At 57.2% G+C, this 8,073-nt stretch overlaps 1 long non-coding RNA gene across 1 annotated transcript; it reads left to right on the top strand.

The window, feature by feature from the left end:
* Positions 1–2,517: 2,517 nt before the first annotated feature.
* Positions 2,518–3,749, top strand: LOC118351266 (uncharacterized). The gene is made up of 2 exons (XR_004806457.2): positions 2,518–2,694; positions 3,381–3,749. It is a non-coding gene; the product is annotated as an uncharacterized LOC118351266 (long non-coding RNA).
* Positions 3,750–8,073: the final 4,324 nt, after the last annotated feature.

Genomic DNA, 8,073 nt, shown 5'->3' with positions numbered 1-8,073 from the left:
AAGAGTCGCTGGTCCTGGGGAAATGGTGCCTGTGTAGGCTCCTCATCTGAAGATTCAGGGAACAGCCAGGAGCTGTGGCCCCGCCAGGGAAGGCACCGCAGGCCTGGCCCAGGGGCGGGGGGCGCCTCGCGATGGCTGGCGGGGGTGCGGGGGTGGCCCTCCAGCAGGCCTTTGGTTAGTGTAGGCTTGGGCAGGGCCCTCCAAACGTAGGACTCAGGTGCTGGACCTCACAGGCCCCATGCGCCAGAGCACCCAACTCCAAGCCACTATCCACACAGGACAGGGGGACAAGAGCTGCCTGAGCCAGGGCAGACAGCGCCCCCTTCCTCAGATCAGGCCAAAGGCCCCTCCGCAATCTTGTTTGCTGCCAACCAGACAAGGGGTTGGGGTATGCGGTGCCAGGGCTGGGGGATGGGCAAGGGACAGCTTCCGTCTGTGGAATACCCACCTGTCTCAGGCTCTGTGCTTTTTATAATCTCATTTAATGTTCCAACGAGTCTTTGAAGCAGGTAATACATAGAGTGTTCAGTTGATTGATGACAGACCCAAAGCTCAGAGAGGTTCGGGATCTGCCCGAGGCCTTGCTTAGCAATGGGTCTGGCACGCAGTTGGTGTTCAGGAATGTTTGCTACGTAGAAAGGAGCCAAGATGCTACCTTTTCTAGGAGAAGCAGATGTCTCTGCGATGCACAGGACAAGACCGTTTCCATTCCAAATGCGCTGGCACCCACAGAGGGGGCCCTCCTTGGGAGTCTGGGCGTCGGGCTGGGGCTGCAGATGGCCAGCGCAACACCGAAGCATCCCGGTCCGGATCCATCACTGCTGGGGAATGGATCCAGTGGGGTCCCATTTCTTTCGACTTGATCCACATTCTTATGGGGCCTCCACTCTGTGCCAGTCATGCCCACTATGCAGGGCCCTCTGGGGAACACAGAGGCTGGCCAGAGGGGAGAGAAAACAGAGACAAAAAAAAAAAAAACAGGGTTTCCTATCCTCAGGGAACTTACCGTCTTCTCAGGTACAGTGACAGGAACAATGGCCACCGCCCCCACCTCCACAGTGGTGTTAGTCACTGTATCTGCCCCACGGTACATTCCTATGTCCCAAGCCCCGTACAAAGCATGTCTCATGTATGTCTCATTGAATGCCTGTGGAAAACAACCTGTTAAGTGGCCATTATTCCCATTTTATAGATGAGGCAACTGAGCCTTGGCCTCCTGCCCAAGGTGACGAGATAGGGAATGGCAGAGCTGGGATTCAAATCCGGGACGGTCAGATGATAGGCCTGTGGTCCTGCCCACAGAACACCAGTAGGTCAGACCCGAAGCAGAAGGACCCACATTCCAAAACAGCATGTTGAGTGGCTGATGTGCCGAGGAGGGGATGCAGGGGAGCCAGGGCCTGAGACAGGCAGGCAGGATTTAGACCGGCACGTCGGAGACAAGGGGCACCAGGGCCAGCCAACGGTCAGCTGGGACTCATGGTGCGTGCAGGACTCAGGGGGAGCAGAAAATAGTTCCTTTGGGATGGAGCCCAGGGCCTTGGGAAGGGGGGTGCATCTGGAAGCAGATCAAGACCGGAGCAGGGCAAATTGAGTGCCGGGTGGTAGCAGCCACCCTAGTTCAAGCGTGGGCTGCTCGCAGAAGGCTGTGTCCTCGAGGTCAAAGGCCAGCGCAGGCGGGAGCTTCTCTGGCCCTGTGCCACTGTCCTCTGCTCTCCATCCACCTCACATCCCTCCCCGTGGTCCAGATGCCTCCCTGGGTCAGCTGTTGGGACCTTCCAGGGAGGAAGGCCTGAGTTAGAGTAGCCAACTCCGAGGAGACAGTGGGAGCTGTGGGCGGAGCCTGAGGCCTGGAGAGTAGGAGAGCTGATAGAGGCCCTGTGGGTGGTCTCCCTCAGCCGGGGAGGGAGCCAGCAGGGCCCTCTCTGTCCCTGGCCTGGACTCCTGGAGCTTAGTCTGGAAGACGCTCAGTGTCCATGTTGCAGGCTGGGCTGGCTGCAGAGCCTCTGGAGCTTCCAGACACTGTCCCCAAAGCCATCGCCGGTCATCACGAGGCTCGCCTAGGTGGCCCCAGCTGCTTGCCGGCCTCCTCTGCCTGTGCTCCCTGTGGGGGTGGAGAGACTTCCCTGCCCCCCTGGGGTCCGTTCCACAGCCAGAGCTCCCGCAGCTCCTCTCTGCCTCTGGCCCCCTCCCCTCTCCCCTCGTCAACCCATCTCCTGCTCCTCCACCATCAGGAGCTGGGTCTCCACTAAGTGGCTCTCTGGGCCCCCCGAGTGGAGGGAGCAGCACCCTGCGCTGGACTGCCCAGCCCTGCCCGAGGGTGGCTCAGAGGTGGAGAAGGGGCGAGGCCAAGGGCAGGGAGCCTTGAGCAAGGGCGCTGGGGACGGTTTCTGAGCCCAGCTCCCCCTTGCTCACGCTCCTGGCGGGAGGCCCAGGCTCAGAGCCGGCCTCACAGGCTGATTCGTGACTGAGAAACTGCCTCCTGGGCCCTGCTCTGGGTGGGAGGGGCCTGGGAAACCAAGTTGTTGGGCCTCCGTGGCCCTGTGGGGCCTGCCCAGGCTGTGTGTGGCTGCTCAGAAGGCACGGGAAAGCCATTTTCTTCATTAACTATCTGGGTGGAGATTGCAGGAATCAGCAGGAACACTTTTCCAATTATCCAGACTCAGGCTGGTGGCCGGACCCCAGGGGAAGCAGGTTTGTCTCCTGTAGTCCTTTAGAATGCTCCCCGCTCTTCCTCCTGGGCACGGTGATTCACTGGGGCTGCTCAGGGGGGTGGGTCGCGTTTTCCACACCACCCGGCAGTCACCTGGCCAGCTGCTGCCCCTGGCTCTGGGACCTAGGATGAGCGAGGTGCCCGAGAGGTGGGCACCATCCCTGCTCTGGGCCCTGCTCACAAGCCGAGCACGGGTAACGCAGGAGCCAGACGTGTGGGCAACCTCATGTGCAGTGGCTGATGTGGCTGCAAGCATACCCCTAGGTGACCAGGACGGCCACCAGGGACTAGCCCCTCAGCTGCTCTGAAAGCCTTCCATCCCAACGCTCTGTATCCTGGCTCGACTGCGACCTGACATCTGCTCTCAAAGAGCACGACACCACGTGGAGCTCCATCCCTGGGCACTTCCAACCTGGGAGCCCTGGAGGCGGGGCCTCGTCAGCCTCCGAAGTGCCAAACCCACAGACGGCTAAGTGTCCATTTGTTGTCTTTGCCAAGTGTGGGCCTGGGATGGATGAAGGCAGGGACACGGCAGTGCCAGGGGCTGCAGGCCAGGCAGGGGCAGGAACGGGTGGCAGAGAAGATGGGGTCAGTATGCAGATTTTGGAGGGGGAATCAGCCAGACCAGTGACTGGATGTGGGGGTCAGAGATAATGTTGTCTTTCAGGCCACTTGGGGTGCCATCGACTTGGGCCTGCGCTCTCACCTCCCTGCTGCAGAGGATCGCTGACTCCGTCAATTTCCAAGGTGGGAGGAGTGAGGTCATATCTGCCGGGTGCAATCGCTCTGCAGGGTAGGAGCTCTAGAAACTCATACTCTCTCTGCTTGTAATGAAAATCATAAAAAAAATCCAAACACCCAAAAGGTATAACACAAGAATGTCACGACCCCCCATGAGCCCACCACTCAGCCCCAACACTCAACAGCATATTCTATCTTTCCTATTTCCCATCCCACTTCTTTTTTTTTTTTCATTTTAAAACAATACCAGACATCAGATAATTTTACCCATAAATACTTCAGTTTTTATCTCCAACAGATTGCGCTTATTTGTCTGTTTTACATAACCACAATGCCGAGTCTTAGCAATTGTTGATAATGCTAACGATGATGATTTCTTAACATGCCATAAACCCCAGCTCAGACTCAGATTTCTCTGGTGGTCTCATCCTTCTGGGAGCAGCACACTGATTTCTAGGACAGGGGAGATCGTCAGCAATCTCTTCCTAAAGTTCTCCGCCCTAGGCCAGGGGCTGGGCTACCGAGGTGACAGAGCCAGTGCCCATCTCAGAGGAGCTTGACGTGGCCACTGTCAAGTGGCAGGAGAGGGTTTGTCCTGGACCACCCTGGATCCAGAAAGGTGGGAAATCCTCTCCTGCCTCCCAGCATCCTCAGCATGGCTCATGGGGCCCATGCCAACCCCCGGTCCCTGTCTCACTGCTAGTGCTCTCTGAGCACCTTGAGCCTACTGCAGGGACCTAGGCCATCCCTTGGCCCAGAACGTTCCTTTATCTCCTTCCATCTGGGCTCTCCTGCTCCTTACCCCTTCCATGACCACCCTGGGGTTGCTCCTGTGTTCCCAGCATAAACCCTTGCTCCTGCTGAGACGACTCTTGAGTGTGACTGGGGCTTTCCAAAGGGCAAGGCTGCATCCCTCGTGTTGCATCTACAGCCAGCGCCTCACTTGGGATGTTCCCTGTGTTTGCTGTAGGACCTAGGTGTGCCAGTGAGGGAATGAACTCATTCGAAGGAGAACAAGTCAGTGGAAGAACAGAGGAACGACTGTAACCCTATAAAAATGGGGGGAGGTGCTCTCCCAGAGCTCCCACCCAGCTTCAGAAACCATAAAATAGCTGGAACCAGCAAGTGTCAGGGCTGCTTTGCTCCCAGTAGAGGAGAGGATCTCCTGCCCCTTCCCATCAGAGAGGCCTGGCCTGTGCTGTCCAGCATCCTGTCACTGGCTCTCTGAAAGGGGCAGTTTTCCTACCCCGGGGTAGGCTGGGAACTGGCAACGGGAGCTCAGCACATGCCCAGACCCTGTGCCTGCTGGTGGGGTCTGTTTGCACATGGCCATCTGGTTTCAATCCAGTGAAATCTTAAAACTTTCCACGGGAACTTCTTCTATTTTGCACTCCTCCCGGATGGGCTGGACAGACTAACCCGGAGCAGGCTGGGAGCTCCTGAGCAGCTGCTTGGGGGAGCCACTGCCCCCCACAGTCGGCCCCATCAGCAGGAGCAGGCATTGCTTGGGGGGCCTCCAGGATTTAGGCCCAGCCCCACCTCACACTCACTGGGGACCCTGAGCTAGTTGCTTTCTCCTTCTGGGCCTGAATCTCCTTGCCTGGGCGAAGCAAGATCAACAGCAAGCAGCCAGATTGCCTGCATGCACATCCTGACACCACCCGGAGTTAACTATGGGACTTGGGCAAAGTGACCGAACCTCCCAGGCTTTAGTTTCTTCATCTATAAAATGGAAATAAGTTGAGTTGTTGGGATGACAAGAGCATCACTACCCGTGAAGTGCTTAGCATGGTGTCTGGGATATTGCGAGGCCGATACTAAGCACTGGTTATGACACAGCCATGATTTCTTATCTGAAACCTTTGGCCATTTCTGTTTCAGAGATTATATGTTTTTGAATTTTTAGAAAGGTCATAAGGTGCATATTCTAATATCACATCTAATTCAGTGAGGTCTGGCAGCACCCTGTGATCAAACACATGAGTATTTCCTCATTAACAGCTGTGAACATTCATCGTAAGTGGGAAAAAGAAAGACTCCTGGCAGCCTAATGTTTGAGGGGGCCAGGTTTTGCTGCCAAATAAGTTATTTAAAACATTTTGAGTTTTAGTACTGTGGGGAGTTTGGAAATGCAGACGAGGAATTGGGGGCCTTGTATTGTCATGACGATGATTTGTCAAGGAGTAAGTGCAGAAATGTTTCCCAAAGCTCCGGGGTGGCTCTGATGCCAAGGCAAGCCCACTGTGGAGGGGGGTGGTGGCGGCTGGGCATCTCCTCCTGCCCTGCTGGGCTGCCTGTCGTGGCGTGCCCTGGAAAGTGTCCCAGGCAGGCAGGGCCTCCACTAGACACCTGGCACCTTTGCCTCCTTGCAGGCTCAGCACCAGAGATAAGGCTTGGCGAGTAGAGAGCAACTTTGTACACAGGGAAGGCATTTCTTCCGTTGGGCAGGGAACACCAGCCCAGCAAGGCACCCTGCAGCGGATGGGCCACAGTGGGGCCGACACCACCCATCTGGATGTGCTCTGAAGGCCTGCCTGGGTCTGAGAGCTCTTTTTTTTTTTTTTTTTTTTTAAAGATTTATTTATTTACTTGTGATAGACAGAGAGAGAGAGAGAGGCAGAGACACAGGCAGGAGCAGGCTCCATGCAGGGAGCCTGATGCGGGACTCGATCCCGGGACTCCAGGATCGCGCCTTGGGCCAAAGGCAGGCGCCAAACCGCTGAGCCACCCAGGGATCCCCGGTCTGAGAGCTCTTGATAACACAAGCGGCCCACCGCAGGGAGCAGCAGAAGGAAGCCCTTCAGGTCAGGCCATCTATCTGGAGGCACTAGAGGCTGATTTTTGGATCCATCTGCCCCCACCTTCCCAATTTTGGCCACCTGGGCCAAGAAGCACAGGCTCATGGCTGTGGGGGAAGGAGGGAGTAAATTCCTTTCATCTCAGAGTTCGAGTGAGAGTCCTGGGCTGACGTCCCCATGGGGTCATCCAGCCCCTGCACTATAGGTGGGAGCACTGTCCCAGACATTTGCACAGAACTTTAGCATTTACACGTCCCTCCTGCAGACCTCCATCTGATATTCTCAGGAGTCTCATTATCGCTGTCCTATGTCTCAATAAAACCAGGCTCAGAGTCCAGGTGACTGGCTTCAGGTCACCTGGCCACAGCGGCCAGAGCCCAGACTTCCTGCCTCTGTGTTTAGTGCTCTCCTGGCCACATCTGGTGTCCCCACCTCACGGCCCGTCAGTGGCCTTCCAGGGACATCCCCAGCTGGTGTGGAGCTGGGGACAAATTCCCAGCCAGAGGCAGGTGCCAGCCAAGAGTTAAGCCCCAGCTGGGGTGGGAGCCGACCCCCAGGTCCCTGCCACGCTGGCGGGGGAGGCATCCTCTGACTGGCGAGTTCCCCTTACCCGAGGATTAAACACGACACCTCAGCTGATCATAAAATATAAAGAGCAAACAAGACAACAGCCAGAGTGGATAAAGGAGATTCGTGCTTATAAAGTGCTTTGAGCCCTGCAAGAAAGGAGTCACACAAAGCTTCATTCCTCAGCCTCTGGTCACTGGCCACTGTCAGGTGGCCAGGGCAGCTCTGAGCCTCACAGTGGAGGACGGCGGGGAAGGCCAAGAGGAAAAGCAAGAGAGGGGAGGTGTGGGACGGGATGTCTAGGCATCCCGGGCATCGGACAGTCACCTGTCATGTCCATAGCTCACGGCATCCTGTGAGCAAGAGGGGTGGACACAAGTGAGTGATCTTGCCCAAGGCCACACAGCCAGAAAAGCAGAGGGAAGCCAGCAAGGCCTCACATACTTGGGTCAGAGCTGGAGTGATGTACACACAGTATGCTGGGGAGGCGATCAGGCCCACGGGGGCTCAGAGCCAGGCCCGAACTCTGGGAGGTGAGCCCCGGCCCACTGAGGCTGAACAGGTGTGGCAACCCCGCATGCAGGGGTAAGGGCAGCCCCAGAGGGGGCTTTGCACAGGCTGGGGCTAGGGACCAGTGGGAAGAGGCAGGAGCCCAAAGCAGGTGCCAGGGGCCCCTGGCGGGAATGAGCACAATATGAGAAAACACTACTGGGGGTCAGACTGGCCTCTGGAAACAAAAGCAGGATCTCTGCTCCTAGGCCAGGCAGGAGGAAAGAGGAAATCAGCCCAGAGCAGGGCCAGCCCTCTAAGTGCCAAAGCCCCCTCCCGCCCAGCCCCCGGCAGAGGGGCTCTGAGCTACAGTCACTCCCCGAACTGGCCAGTGAGCCTTCCCAGACCAGGGCAGGTGATGTGCATCAGGGTTGCAGATGGTCCCTATGGGGCCTGTGAGCAAACTGCAAAAACATGCTCCTGTCTGGGTAGCTATAGGCCTGGGCCGAGGCCAGCTGAGGAGATGGGGGCTGGGGCCACGCTTTAACCCACCTCCTCCTTCCTCACTGTAAGGGGTGATCCTGACCTGTACGGTCCCCTGCAGATCCAGGACCCTTCTGCTGTCATGGGGCCTCTGAGGTTTTCATTCCCACCCCCCCACCCCCACCCCACGCTGGCTCTGATGGGGACAGGCCAACCTGTTTGGTCCTTGCCTTGGGCGAGTCAGAGGAAAGATGAAGAAACACTGATTTGGGGAATCAGATC

Source organism: Canis lupus, chromosome 17 (assembly GCF_003254725.2).
Source record: "Canis lupus dingo isolate Sandy chromosome 17, ASM325472v2, whole genome shotgun sequence".
NCBI lineage: Eukaryota > Metazoa > Chordata > Mammalia > Carnivora > Canidae > Canis > Canis lupus.
The sequence above is the reverse complement of the archived record's forward strand: the minus strand, read 5'-3'. Positions and strand labels throughout refer to the sequence as shown.